Source organism: Eutrigla gurnardus (genome assembly GCF_963514095.1).
Source record: "Eutrigla gurnardus genome assembly, chromosome: 12".
NCBI lineage: Eukaryota > Metazoa > Chordata > Actinopteri > Perciformes > Triglidae > Eutrigla > Eutrigla gurnardus.
In genome coordinates, this window is record NC_139926.1 from 705,496 (window position 1) to 719,794 (window position 14,299).

Genomic DNA, 14,299 nt, shown 5'->3' on the forward strand with positions numbered 1-14,299 from the left:
AATCCAGCCACTTAACTATTCATGAAATTAAATCACACACGTACCCCAGGACTGTGCACCTACATTAAAGGTCAAAACAAAGGTCAAAACAAAACCAGAAGGAATGTCAACAGCATTTCTCTGGTTGAATAACCTTGCCGACATCATAACAACATCACAACAAGGAAACATTGTCCAGTGACTGACTATGATTGAGATATCATGCCCAAGCACCCTTGAACCCCAAAGTGAAAGTGAAAACATGAAAAACAACCTATTAAAACAAAATTATAGCAAAATTGATGCAAGCTACCGGCTGCTGCATATACAACTAGCAGTTCACCTCTTTTTTGTTTTGCATAATACGATAAACATAAAAACTATATTTGGGAAATCCATACAGGACATCAGATGCAAGTTCAAGTAACAATGGCTTTTATAACCAGACATTTCACATAATTTTCAAGTATGAGTTCAGGACCGAGAGGGTCACGGGTTCGATTCCCGGGTGGAGTTCCTTCTGTGTGGAGTTTGCATGTTCTCCACGGGTTAGTATGGTTCTCTCCGGGTTCTCCAGCTTCCTCCCACCGTCCAAAGACATGCAGGATGGACCTGTCTGTCTCTACGTGTCAGCCTGTGATAGACTGGTTACCTGTCTGTCTCTACGTGTCAGCCCTGTGATAGACTGGTTACCTGTCTGTCTCTACATGTCACCCTGTGATAGACTGATTACCTGTCCAGGTGAATGGATGGAAGGATGAGTCGAGGACTGAGTTGATTAAATGAAGTTAAAGAGTGAAGACATTAGAAACTAAACACAGCTGTTGTTTATGATCTTTTCTCATCTCTGTCTCATCCACCTATGACAGGCTGCCACCGCCAGACTGCTCAAGTGCTCTTTGACCTCTCTGCTCCTCTACAGTCATCTCCTTTCATGTTAACCCCCCCCCCCCCCACACACACACACCTCCACTATAACTGCCAGCCTCCCCTCATCATCTCCCACTGCCACTCAGTTGTTTTGTAGGGCTTCAATGTCACACATCACATGCACAGTCCTCCTGTATCTAAGTGGGTCATTGTATGACACCAATCATTTGGCATGTTCAGTGACAGTGCTTGACCTTGTTCCTGAATCTGCAGGAGGACAAAAAACATAAAATATTTAGTGCTACTCTACTGCCACATGCACATTGTATAATGAGAAGAAGAGCCTTGAGCAGTGAACCTGGAATTTTCTCCCCAGTGGTCAACTCCTCCACTTTCACTGTAGTAAGAGGAGGAGTGAAGTGAAGCTGTTTAGTGGAGTGGAGTGAAACTATTTTAGCTTCACTCCACTCCACTAGCCTGGATTGGCCTTGCCCCACCTTACCTCTCCGAGTTGCTGCACCCCTACACTCCCAGCCACTCTCTCAGGTCAGCTGACCAGCTGCTCCCGATGGTGCTTCAAGCTAGGCTTAAGCTCAGGGGGGAGCACGCTTTTGCTGTATGGAATGGCAGACAGGCCTCACTGTCTTATTTCAAAACTTCTTAAAACTCACCTCTTCTCTTTGGCTTCTATCACCATGTAAGGAGTGGTATGTCTGGTTCAGTATTAGATCACTATGTCAGATCAGTTGGTCATAGCATCTTAAAGAGAGAGACATGTATGACCAATCATGACTGCTTGTCTTTCACCACATGTGTGATGTCATCACTACTCACAGAGTTGCTGCACTCTAAAAATGAAAACTTAAAGTTATTGGCCTAACCATATTTTTTCAGCTAACTAAAGAAAAAAGGTTGAGTTGTGTTGTAAACTAATCAACCTATGTATTCCAACTATCTTTTTCAAGTTTCTTGGCTAAAGCTGGTCTCACTTCATGATTTGAGTTAGCAAACCTCAAAACTGTGCCTTTGAGGTCAGGACGAGTTCTAGAAAACTAGAGAACAAGAACTTGGGGTCTCCAATGCATGTCTGCAGGGGTTCCATCACAACTACATTGTGTCGATGTGCTGCCGACATCTCTTCGAGATTTCTTACGCTCAAGGTGAGTATTTTGCTCAATATGCTACTAAAAGTCGGGGTTCACGTGTGTAGATTATACGATTATATATACTTTATTTTATTATATATTTATTGGCCTTTTAATATTGTAATCCGGAGAAGTATCCCTCTCACGGCTAAAGAGAGTTCTTTCTTTACACGTTGTGTATGTCGTGTTAGCAAGGTAGCCCGTTAGCAACTCAAAATGTGTTACCAAGTTAAAATTAAACAGCCAGAGTCATCAAGATATAACACTGGACCGGACTAGAGTTGTTCCAATTCCAATACATATGCCTCCCATGCTGCCGATAATGTCCGTCTGTTTACCAGTTAGCTACGTTAGCTACGTTAGCTACGTTAGCTACGTTTTCTCCGTTAGTGCGGCTACAGTCGAACTGGAGCGCATTTATTAAACAATAAGCAGTGCTACAAATAACTGGTATACTGCGCACGTATGTCTTTGATTTTAAAGTTTAGTGTTACTTTAGAAACTCATTTTTACAAGCGGGAGTCATGTAAACATGACATAGGCTACTGCTCGTCATGTAAGGTCGGTCCTCATGGAAGGTCGGTCCTCATGTAAGGTCGGTCCTCATGGAAACATGACACTCCGTCAGTGATGCCATTTGGACCAGAGTGAAAAGTGTAGGAGATGAAAAATTAAACCATGTATCTAATCACTTTATACCACCAGTATGTATGACAAAACATACTATACATACTATGAGACAGACCAACAGAGAAACAATCTAAATATTAAATTAAGTGATAAATTGACACTAATAGACTGACAAGTTTGTGTATTTTATGCTGCACATTTTTTGAGTGTGTATTTTGTTATTTATTTATTTTATCAAGTAACTGGACTTTTATTTCTTGTTGCAGTTTTGTGATTTTGCCTGCACAAACCAAGAGGGTCTCTTCAAGCACCATCGTCTGAGGCACGGAGGAGGAGCTAACTAGCCCTGTATTTACAGCGACTGTGTGTGCACTTTCCGGACCCACGGGGCACTGAAAACACATCTTACAAGATCACATTGCAGGACAAGGAGAAGGGAGGAGACGTGCACTTTTTTTTGTGAGTCTTATGAATTCAGAGAAAATTGCACTCAACGCACATTTTTCATCCATCTCGCACATCATTTAAGAAATAGACGGACTGTGCATTGCCCTTTTTTGCGGTGTGAGTTGAAAACTAACAATTTAAAAACATTCACTTCTCACGGAAGCAGAAAACACAAAAATAAACAGGACATTAGAACTTGTGTTAGAGAAAATGTAGCATGTGCAATTGAATCTGAAAATGTGAACCAGACATCGGATATCTGTGGTGAAAGTTAGAGATCACAAACTGATGAGGATTCAAATGACAGGGCTGAGGAAGAGTATAAAGACACTGACACTATAGAACATAAAATTGCATCACTTTTTCTGCGTATGCAAACTGTATTACATGTTTCAAAAAGTGCTTTACAGACAATTGTTGAGGAATTGAATGACATCCTCCATTTCACTAAATGTCATTCTCTACAAATAATCAAAGAGGTGCTAACTAAACATGACATTCAAGTAGATGATTGTGTTGTTAAAGAAATTAATGATGCAATTGTAAAAAAATATCCACTTATTGTTAGCACTGAAGCAAAAGGTGCTCTCTCCACTAATTACAGGAGGAATATCTATTTTAATGAGCACTTCCCTGTGATTGCACCAACTGAATACAAAATAAAAATAAAAATAGTTTTGTTTATGTTCCACTTATTCAAGTTCTAGAGAGTTTATTGAGAGAGTCATATTTTACAGAGAAGTTAGTTTTTGATCAAGAAAGCAAACCTGGTCAATACGGTTCATTTCAAGACGACCAGTACTACAAAGAAAATACACTTTTGGTGTGTGCAAGAGACAAGTTTTTCTATTGGACTGTATATAGACGATTTTGAAATATGTAACCCTTTGGGGACATCTAGAACAATACATAAAATAGCTGCTGTTTACTGGATTTTGCTGAATTTACCAGCCAAGTTTCGCTCTACTCTGCCCTTAATACAACTGGCTCTTCTTGGAAAGAGTGTTGATGTGAAACAGTTTGGGTATGCTGCATTTCTTCATCTGATCAAGGATATACAATTTTTGGAAATGAATGGGGTGTTTGTGGAGGCATTAGATACATTTGTGAAGGGGCCAGTATTTTGTGTGTGCGCGGATAATCTTGGGGCACATAGCCTAGCAGGTTTCCAGGAATCATTCAATGTTGAACATTTTTGCGTATTTTGTTGTATTAATCAGGACCAGATTAATACTGTTGAAGCAAGGGATTGTCAACTAAGAACTGTGGAACAGCATAACACCTTTGTGGAGGAACTTGAATCTGGTGATAAACAAACTGTGAATAGTGTGAAAAAGGCCTGTGTACTTCATAAGCATTTGTCCCATTTCCATCCTGTTACTGGGTTTCCCCAGATATTCTACATGACTTCTTTGAAGGTGTTATCCCAGTAGAGTTATGTTTGTGTCTTAAAGATTTGGTAAGAAAAGGTTTCATTACATTTGATGGGCTGAATAGCATAAAACTTTTTCCATATAAACATTCTGATAAGGTTAACAAGCCAAAAGAAATTACAAAAGCCAGCTTTGGAAAGAGAAGAATCAGTGGCAACGGACACGAAAACTGGACACTGTTATGTTTGCTTCCTCTTTTGATTGGGAGCAGTATTCCAGAAAAGGAGCCCTGTTACGACCCCAGCTCGTTGGGGAAAGGGGAAATAACATAAATCACCGGATGGAATCGGTTTGGCAACAATTAAATTGTTTTATTAATAGGGAAGGTAAAAGTAGACACAATGAACTAAGGGAGGAGGAGGCTATTCCCAAACAAAAGGTAAAAAAAAAGACAAACTGAAATACAAAACAGGAATAGCGCCCCTAAGTCCAACGTGGGAGAAATAGGGCTTTCTAGTGATGGGCAAATGATACCGAGGCTTTGGAGCTTGTGTCGCTCTTCCTGAAGCGGAGTGGTTCGAACCTCTGTGTCGGAGCTTGTATCGAACATTAGCGTCACGTGACCGAAACAATAAAGCGCTTCATTGCTTCGAAATGTTTCGAAGCGTTTCATTGGCTCATAGTGTACCGGTGCATGTCATTGGCTCATAGTGTGTCAGTGCGTTTCATTGGCTCGTAGCGTTCATGCGTCGTGAGCCAGAAGAGGAGACTGAAGCCTGCCACAGTGGAAGAAATTCTATTTCTTAATACAAACCTGTCTGTTCTGTGCATAAACATTCCTCCTCGACCATACAACTTCTCCTATGACAAACTATTATCTGGACTCTTTGGTTCACATACCATGATCAAATAAATAAACCCCTTAACCAACACTTAACCCTTCATATCATTTAGATTTATCCGTTGGCTTAATCTGGGATGTTTTACAGTATGGGCGAGTATGAATTAACAAAACACGTAAATAAACCACACAGTCTTTTCTAAACTTTTATTGCTGACATGGGATTGAAACGGTGTCAGAGCGTCAGTCGTGCTCTTGAGAGGTTGCTATGGCTTCAGTTGTCCACCAGATGTCACCATCACTGAAGTGTTGAAGCTTTGAATCTTTTTCAACACAATGGGTGCAGTCGAATAGTCAAAAAATAAGGTCCTAACTCCTATTCCTATCTCCTATTCCTTGACCTCTGGGGAAAACGTCACGGGGTTAAGGAAAGGCGATAGGAGAACTCAAAAGGACTTAGGAATAGTCGACCGCAGTGCTCAGAGAATCCGACCGGACTTTCACTAAGCTACGTCGTTATAACGCGGCCGCTGATGATTGACAGCTGATGATCGGCACCGGCGATTGACGTGCGTCTGCGCTGGAGAAACTACAATAATGGACTACAAAAAGCGCATCGTCCACTTCTCCACATGTTGGTTTTATAAACAGCTGGTTCACTGACCGGCTTCAGGTCCAGCAGCTCCTCCTTCCTGTTGCTTTATTTACGTTTCGTTTGTGGTTTTAGTTTCGTTTTTGTCAAACATTTGTAACATGATTGAAATAAATAAAATAAAAATACATTCGATTATTATCACTGTCCACACACATTTATCATCACTATTCCAATTGCTATATGTCTGCATGAAAGTTAATGTTAAATATGTAAATGCACATATCGTTTGTTTTCATGAGCGGCCAAGGTGTGCGGCACTTTAAATGTTGCTCTCGCAAAGAATTGTGGGTCGGCGTAATCTCCTTTCCTATCGCATAGGAAGGTCTGTTGCATCCTATGCTAAAGGAGCTCTGAAAGGAAGCATTGGAGCTCCTTTCCTTTGCATTTGGAGAATCCGAACGGCTCTTATCATGGCGGCCCATTGTTTACTTCCGGGTCACTTCTTCAGTTAGGAACCTTCCTAAGCAAAAAAGACTATTCGACTGCACCCATTTGCTAGGAAAGCCTCAGTGCTTCATAAGGCTTCACTTGCCCACCACTAGGGCTTTCACAACAATCAGGTTAATTAGGATTAACTATAGGCTCAGAGCCATTAAAGTGAGTCACACACACTACACAAACGGAACCGTGCACGTTCTGGCTAACAAACAGGAGTTAATGGAGTCCACAGAAAACATAAGGGCACTAGCAACCAACAAGGAGACACAGGGGACCAACTGCTCACGTTAAATAACAGCGGCCCCGAGTGACTCTCTGCTGCTGGTTTTAAACAGGTGGCAGATAACGAGCTAAGGTAGGATTGGGCAGGCGAACTGAAGCAGGGCGACCCAATCGCAGTGCAGGAGAGAGAAGGCAGACCGAGGCAGGCAGGTGAGCAGGTAGAGGAGAGGCAGGAACCAGGGGCACCAATCAGGCACATCTGGCACACTCCATCTGCATATTGGAGCGAGATGACAGACACCGGGGCAGGGCATAACAGCCATGGGCCGTGGCAAGCCCTCGTGGGAAATATTAATGGACCTCAAAGAGATTGTGGGGATTGTTGTCTCTACTAATATATCAGAGGAAATACTGTGTTATCTGGGCCCAGTATTTCAAAACTTGTAATCCGGATCAGAATTTTTCTGATTTTTAACCTTTTCTCAGTCATGGATCAAGGTGATCCTGCTGACTTTATCTGAGTATTTCAAAACACTGGCCGGGTGGATCACCGTGATCCCGACCTGGCTGGATACGGATTACCAAGTCTCAAATCTCCGCCTCTGGATCTGAAACATGGCGGACTACTTCACGGAAGGAGCAGCTGGGAGCACGACTTTCACGTCAAAAATGTAAGTTTACCGTCGTCTAATATTGAGCGGTTTAAGGACCATATGAACGCCAACCAACATATCGTGCTAGCTACCTTTATCTGGATTCAAGGGAGGATTGGATTACCAAAGTTCAATCCTGATCTTCAGGATCGGGATTCTCTGGATCTGTGTTGAAATACCCAGTTTTCAGATCATATCACGATTTAATCCAATCCGACCAGGATAATCCAGTCGGATCACTTTTGAAATACTGGGCCCTGGAGACTAAAATATATGACCATCGCAAGCTGCTTCTTGACACTTTTCCTGACTTCAAAACATCACTTTATTGAACACTATGTACACCTTATACGTTGCTTTGGACCTCTAGTGGACTTGTGGACCATGCGCTTTGAGTCCAAGCACAACTTCTTTAAAAAAGTGGTGCATGATGTTCTCAATTTCAAGAACTTCCTTCTTACGCTCTCTACTAAACATCAACAAATGATGGCATATTACCTTGATGGCAAAAGTCTGTTTAAACCAAAACTGTACACAGCCAGTGTTGACAAGGTGAACACAGCATCATTGGAGGAAAAACTCAGGATGGCAATTCAAAACAAGTTTCCACAGCAAGATACTGTATCCCTTACCAAAGATGTTCATTTACATGGAACCCACTATGCAAAAGGCATGATCATTTCTGCTGGGCAATGCAATGGACTGCCTGAGTTTCACAAACTTCTGAACATTGTCATCAACTTTGAGAAAGTGTTTTTTGTAACCACAAAGCTCTCCTCCTGGTTTATGGAACACTACAGAGGGGTATTCTATCAAACTCGCTAAGCGCAAAGCCGGGCTAATTTCGATAAGCCTCGCTACCTTTAGCGAGAGTTGCGTTTCATCAACGTGACTTGAGGCACTCTCCGCTAAGTAACCATGGGAATTTATCCGACCAAACTAGCCTGCTCCGGGGCAGGCTAACCATCAGGCTTACTTTAGCGGGGTTTCAGAGAAGTCCATCTGTCGGAAACAACTGTACCAGCAGAAGGTTCCGCCAAGCCTAGTCCTCGTGATTTCATCACGTGAAAGACCAAAAATGACCAAAATTACATATATGAAGTACAAACAGACTATATTTTCATCAAGCATCTGAGAATACATGCTTGCAATTAAAAAAATATGAATAAATTGTTTATTTTGTTTAAGACCGATTGGCCATATCATTATTTAAAGCCCCCAGTTGGGTGAGTGGTGATGCACCTGCCCCCGAACGCGAGCATCCCAGGTTCACATCCCGGCCAGGACTTCTCATGTGTTTTTTGTTGTTTTTTTGCTTATATAATTGTCTTTAGATCAGAGAATTAGACCAAAAATGTTACCTTAACTATGATAAATATGTCATACAATTTCTCCAGAACCCAAATACAACTTGCAAAAACATGATAGGCATAAAGATGTTATTATTAATAGCATGTTATAGATCCCAATGACAAAGGCATCGCTGCATGCAATTGTCAGCCACATAAATTCTAGGGTTGCACATCTCTTTGTGATAAAAGGTTCGATATGCATCTAGATACACAGGTTACGATTCGATTCAAAAACAATATCCTTTTATTACAGACCGATTCGATTCGAATCAATTCCATACAGTGTAAGAACGATACTATGCGATTCTATGGATAATATTTGTTGTAGATATTTTATAAAATAAAGAAGCCGATTCTATGAAAGTGACAGTACATCGTGGCTGTATGGCACTGGCAAAAAAAAAAACAGAACAACAAAATTGTTAAAATAATTATCGATGGTTTAGAACTGGAGGAAGGAGATCAGAGTCAGCTCAAGGTCCAAACAGGGATTTAATCTTGATCAAGAGGAGAATTCACAGAGCAACATGCTGGTCCGTTACAAAGTGAAGACTCAACGTGTTGTGAGACAAACATGGTATTTATCCATCTTCTGTGGGTGTGTTTTCACTCAGTTCACAGGGATGGAAGTCGTAAACTCAAATGTTCAACTAACCTTGCATGGGTCACAAACCCCACCTGGGTCATAAACCACACCTATGTCGCAAAGCACACATGGGTTGCAAAACACACACAAATGGCCACAGGCCACAGGTCACAGGTCACATTTACACTAAAGCCTTCTCATGTGTAAGTCTTTAGTTCAGATATCTCTCATCAAGAAGTACAAAATTTCCATATCAAAAATCACATGTCAATGTATTTATTTTTAGACATGGACCAAAAAAAAGTCTTGCTGAATCGTTAGATGGCGGTAACAGGGCAGTGTCATGGAAGCTACCCGTGCTGCGGCCGCCTCTTGTGGCGCAAGTTGAGACACAAGCGATTGACATTCAAAGCCATCCGTCTCTTACGTGCGGTCGTAGAGTGCCTGCGGTCACACAGCAGCGTCGCAGCCGCCTACCTGTGCTGCACCCGCCTCTCCACCTCCACCTCCTCCATTTTCTGTGTTGTCCCTTGTTTATCACTCATACCAGCTAGGCAGCTACGGCGTTTCGCCGGCAGCTTCAGCTCTTGCGTTGTTTTAGAGACGCTGGTGTAATGCCGCCAACCGCTTCAAAGTCTTGCAATACCCGATCCATGACTCTGTAACCGATTCATCTAGGAATTCATTGATAATTCGTATCGATTGAGGAGGCTGCTACCGATGCAGCCGTATCTCTCACCGAATATCCGGTCGCATCGGTTTATCGTTTACAACCCTAATAAATTCCTTTCAGGTGAGTTCATTAATAGACTCATTGAATGTGTTCATTGAATTGTTGAGATAAATGAGTTGGTCAATGTAGATGCATTTACTAGGCCTGTCTAAAAAAAGAGAGAGAGAGAGAGTGTTCCGGCCAAAGAAAGAAATTTCACAAACTTGCATAGTCGGGAATTGAACCCTGGCCGGCCGCATGTAAAGCCTGCACGTTACTTCTACACTATCCTCACGTTCACGAAACCTTTGTTAGTATTATATTAGAACATGTTCCTCTTAACGGTACTTACGCATTTAATCGCTCGGCAATTGTTGCCCAAGCAGCCTCACGATTTTTATTTATCACTACAGTATTTTTGGTTATGATGGGTTTGTACTCCTCGTACAGTTCCATCAATAATTTTTGCTCTGGTCTTTTCTGCCATTTTCTCGATGATGCGACATTCACGGTTCTGGGCTGGCTTTGTATCCCGTGAACGCGTGTAACACATGACAACGTTAACCTGGCTTGAATTAGCCTTAACAAAGCGCGGCTGAAATGCGTTAATAGAATGGGTTTAGCCGCAAGTTAGTTCTAACCAGGCTTAACCAGGTAAGCGTCGCCGTAATTAGCGAGTTTGGTGGAATACCCCTCAGGTCTTACAAAGTTATTGACACTAGCTGTGTGGATGTTGAAATCCTGGATCCTGAGGACTTGAATGACTACCAGCCTCTAACTATATACCAAGTCGCTGGAAAGTTGATGGTAACCCCAAGGACGTGTCTACTGCATTGAATGTAATGGTATGTACTATAGATGTGTGTGATTCAAGAATTATTGTTTGACCATGCTTGTGTATAAAATGTTTTTCTTTTTCTTCGCAGGCTTTTTTGCTACTTGTAAACATCAACCCCAAACTCATGAGGAAAGTTCAGCTGACTAAACGCCCTGAATCTGTGGAGCAACTACTTGATGAGCTACGGGAAAAACTTGAACTAGAAGGTGATTTCTCTGTACAATATGAGGATCCAGACTTTGAGAATGCACTCTCCAACTTAATGGACATGATAGAGTTGCCTGCAGAAAAGGCTGTCTTGCACATTGTTTGAAATAGTGGTGATGAATCACAAACACCAAGTCAAGCATCCATCTCTTCTCTTGATACAGCCAGTATCAGTTCGGCTAACTCTTCCCACCGTACATCCTCCATTATTCAGTCAATTTTGTGCTTCAGAGTGGCCTTCTCCTTTTCCAGTTCCTTCATTTGCATATGATGTAGAGTTAAAGCTGCGTAAGGGAAATGAAACATTTCAAAAAACTGGAAAAGGTCTGAGTCGAACAAGAGATGTAAAAATGGCCATCTAGACAAGCTGGCACAAGAAATGTTTGCTCTAAAAGCTTACCCTGATAAAAATCAAATTGAATCGGTTGCTTCTGAACTTGTCTGCAAACATCCATGCCTCAAGGAGCCTGGCAGTGGAACAGGATATGATGGATGGACAACAAGCATCAAGTACAAGCTTGGGAATTACCGAGCAAAGCTCCGACAGGCTGGTTGTCATAAGGTCAGTGTAAACAGGAGAAGAGGGCGGTCTGAAGATCCTGATGAAGGTGGCTTTTCCTTGAAAAAACCGAAGCGAGGCGAAGTCAATCATTTGCCTGATCATCCAGAAAACGTTGATGATGACACTCTAGAAGATGAAAGATGTGTTCTGGTGGATGTAACCAAAAAGAAGTGGAAAGACATGGAGTTTATCAGTCAGAAGATGGAACTCACATTTTCCCTCAGGAGAAAGGAGATTATTGAGGTGCAGCCCATGGTCACGGAAATCCAGGAGAGATGGCCTGCCCTGTTTCTTAAGGAACAGGTAAGTAAAAGTGTGTGTGAAAAAGTTGCTAACTATTTGATATCACAAAACTATTGCTTGGTTTGGTTGCATTAATGCGTGCTGTCTTTTTTTATGTGTATTTCTTTTTTTTTGTTTCATGCTCCACAGATTTGCAGGGAGTTCTACCGTGTAACTACCAAGGACCTGTTGGGGACATTTAGAGCAGCCCTAGACACCTATTGTCCTCGACTACTCAAACTGTATCGTGCCAGGAAAGGGGCCTTAGGACAAGACATGCAGAGCCTCTTGGATGTTCTTGAGTAACAGGTGAATTCATGTAATAAACATAATTCATTTTTGATTATGGTTCAGGGTTACCTGAGCCAGCCCTTATGAAAAGCTCATAGAGGAAGGTTTTGAGCCGGTTCTGAAAAGTGGAGACAGTGTCTTCGGCCCAGGGTGAGAGCTGGTTCCAAAAGAGAGGGGAGGGGATTATTAGTTATGCTTGAACCCAATTATTGATTACACTTTAGTGGTGATGTTGAGTGATGTTGAATCATTTTATGAACATGTCATTGTTCTATGTAATTATAACAGAACCTGATTTAAGTGTGAACTTTGATTTTCATATTTGGGGATTTTTTATTATTTATATTTTTTATTATAAGACATGTTAAACTAGTGTCAAATAAATCTTAGCTGCACTGTTTTTAACCAAATGTCGGATGTCTTTCCTTTTCCAATATCCAGACATCTGACATTACAATGCATCGAAGCAGAGCATGTCTAGAAGGTCTACCTCTTTTTCTCCATGACGATTCAGAGAAGCTCTTCCTGAAATGCCTGGTGAGTACAGAATGTCTGTTTTTGTTTTTGGTCAGTGCACAATAATTATCATGCTACAGCACATCTAAAAATATAGCAATCAGGATCACAGGCAAAAAACTGTATAGTACAGTAACTGTAAGTTACTACAGGTTTACACGGGCTGAGACACAAGACTGTCTCCTACTGTAGGCTATGGCTAAAGTTGCTCCAGGGGTTGATTTACATCACTTCCAGCAGGGACAGTTGTATGCATACATAGAGAATAATATCCTTTTACACATACACAAATTTAAAATTACACCCTGACATGGGTGTTTAATGAAAGTGTTATCTTAACAATATTTAATTTGGCCGAATTTCTGCTTTTAACAGGAAACCGATCCAGAAGACGGACAAACAAAAGGGGTCCAAATGGGAGTGCTCACAGTGTTCGTGGATGATGGTGCACCAACCTCGCTTCAAACTGTTAACAGCATTATGTGGTGTTGGAGGAGACTATTGTGCTTGAAGAAATTCCAGACCTTCCCACTGCCTTTGCTTACCTGTTTGGCCTACTTTATGCATTGAACATAGATTTCCCAAGACATTCCAGATATACGTTTGACAACAAGGCCTCACTCTTAACCACAAGCCCGTCTTTTTTATTTGCATTACATTCATTTGTTTTGCAAGCAAAGGACTCATCCCTGTCAGTATAAGTAATGTCTAACGTCTTGTGCTGCTAAGGATTATTATTACAGTGACTTTGAACTGTGTTGTGGTTTGGACTGTTTTAACATGTTTCTTCAAACCAGGATGTTTTAAGGATCAGTCTGCATCTTTTTGTTTGTGTGCAGTGTACTTGGACCTGTATTGGTAGAGATTTAATTCTCCTGCATAATTGCAGTATTTATAATGGTGTTACTAAGCTCAGGATTGTTATTACAGTGCTTTTGAACTGTGTTGTGGTTTGGACTCTTAACATGTTTGGACTCTTAACATGTAATACCAGTCTGCATCTTTTTGTTTGTGTGCAGTCTAGTACTTCCACTATTGGTAAATACTAAGAGATTTCATCCTGCATATTTGCTGGCATGTTGTATTTAATGTTTAAATAAACATGTTTTACTGAACTAGTATTATTTGTATTTGTATCATATATATGGGCATAATAGAAACGTTTAAGTTGCCATAACTTCTCATGTTTGAGAGTATTATAAGTACAACTCAAAATGTTGAGTTTTGATGCATTTGAAAGGTAACTTATCTGAAACAAAAATAATTAAAACTGCGAGCAGTATCGTGACGGGCCCGAGCTCATATGCGGTCGTGGAGTGCCTGCGGTCACAGGGCAGTGTCGTGGACGCTGCCCTTGGCGCGGCCGCCTCTCCTGGCGCAAGTCAAGACACAAGCGATGGACACCGAAAGGCATCCGTCTGTCACGTGCGGTCGTGGAGTGCCTGCATTCACACGCGTGGCAGCCGCCTACCTGTGCAGCAGCCACCTCCTCGTGGCGTGAGTTTAGACACAAGCGATTGACATTTAAAGCCATCTGTCAGTCACATACACACATGTTCATGCCTTCCTGACATCTCTCCTCCTCCCCCTAGTGTGACCTCTCCTCCTCTCCCTGTGTCCTCCTTGCAAGCTGAAATGAGAGGAATTAGTTATAAAAAAAATCAGGTGTGGCTTTAACTTGGAAAAATTCACAAAATCAA

The 14,299-nt window shown here is 41.6% G+C and overlaps 1 long non-coding RNA gene across 1 annotated transcript; it reads left to right on the forward strand.

The window, feature by feature from the left end:
• Positions 1-10,650: 10,650 nt before the first annotated feature.
• Positions 10,651-13,187, forward strand: LOC311021625. The gene is made up of 5 exons (XR_014598027.1): positions 10,651-10,748; positions 10,830-11,813; positions 11,943-12,101; positions 12,525-12,620; positions 12,975-13,187. It is a non-coding gene; the product is annotated as an uncharacterized lncRNA (long non-coding RNA).
• Positions 13,188-14,299: the final 1,112 nt, after the last annotated feature.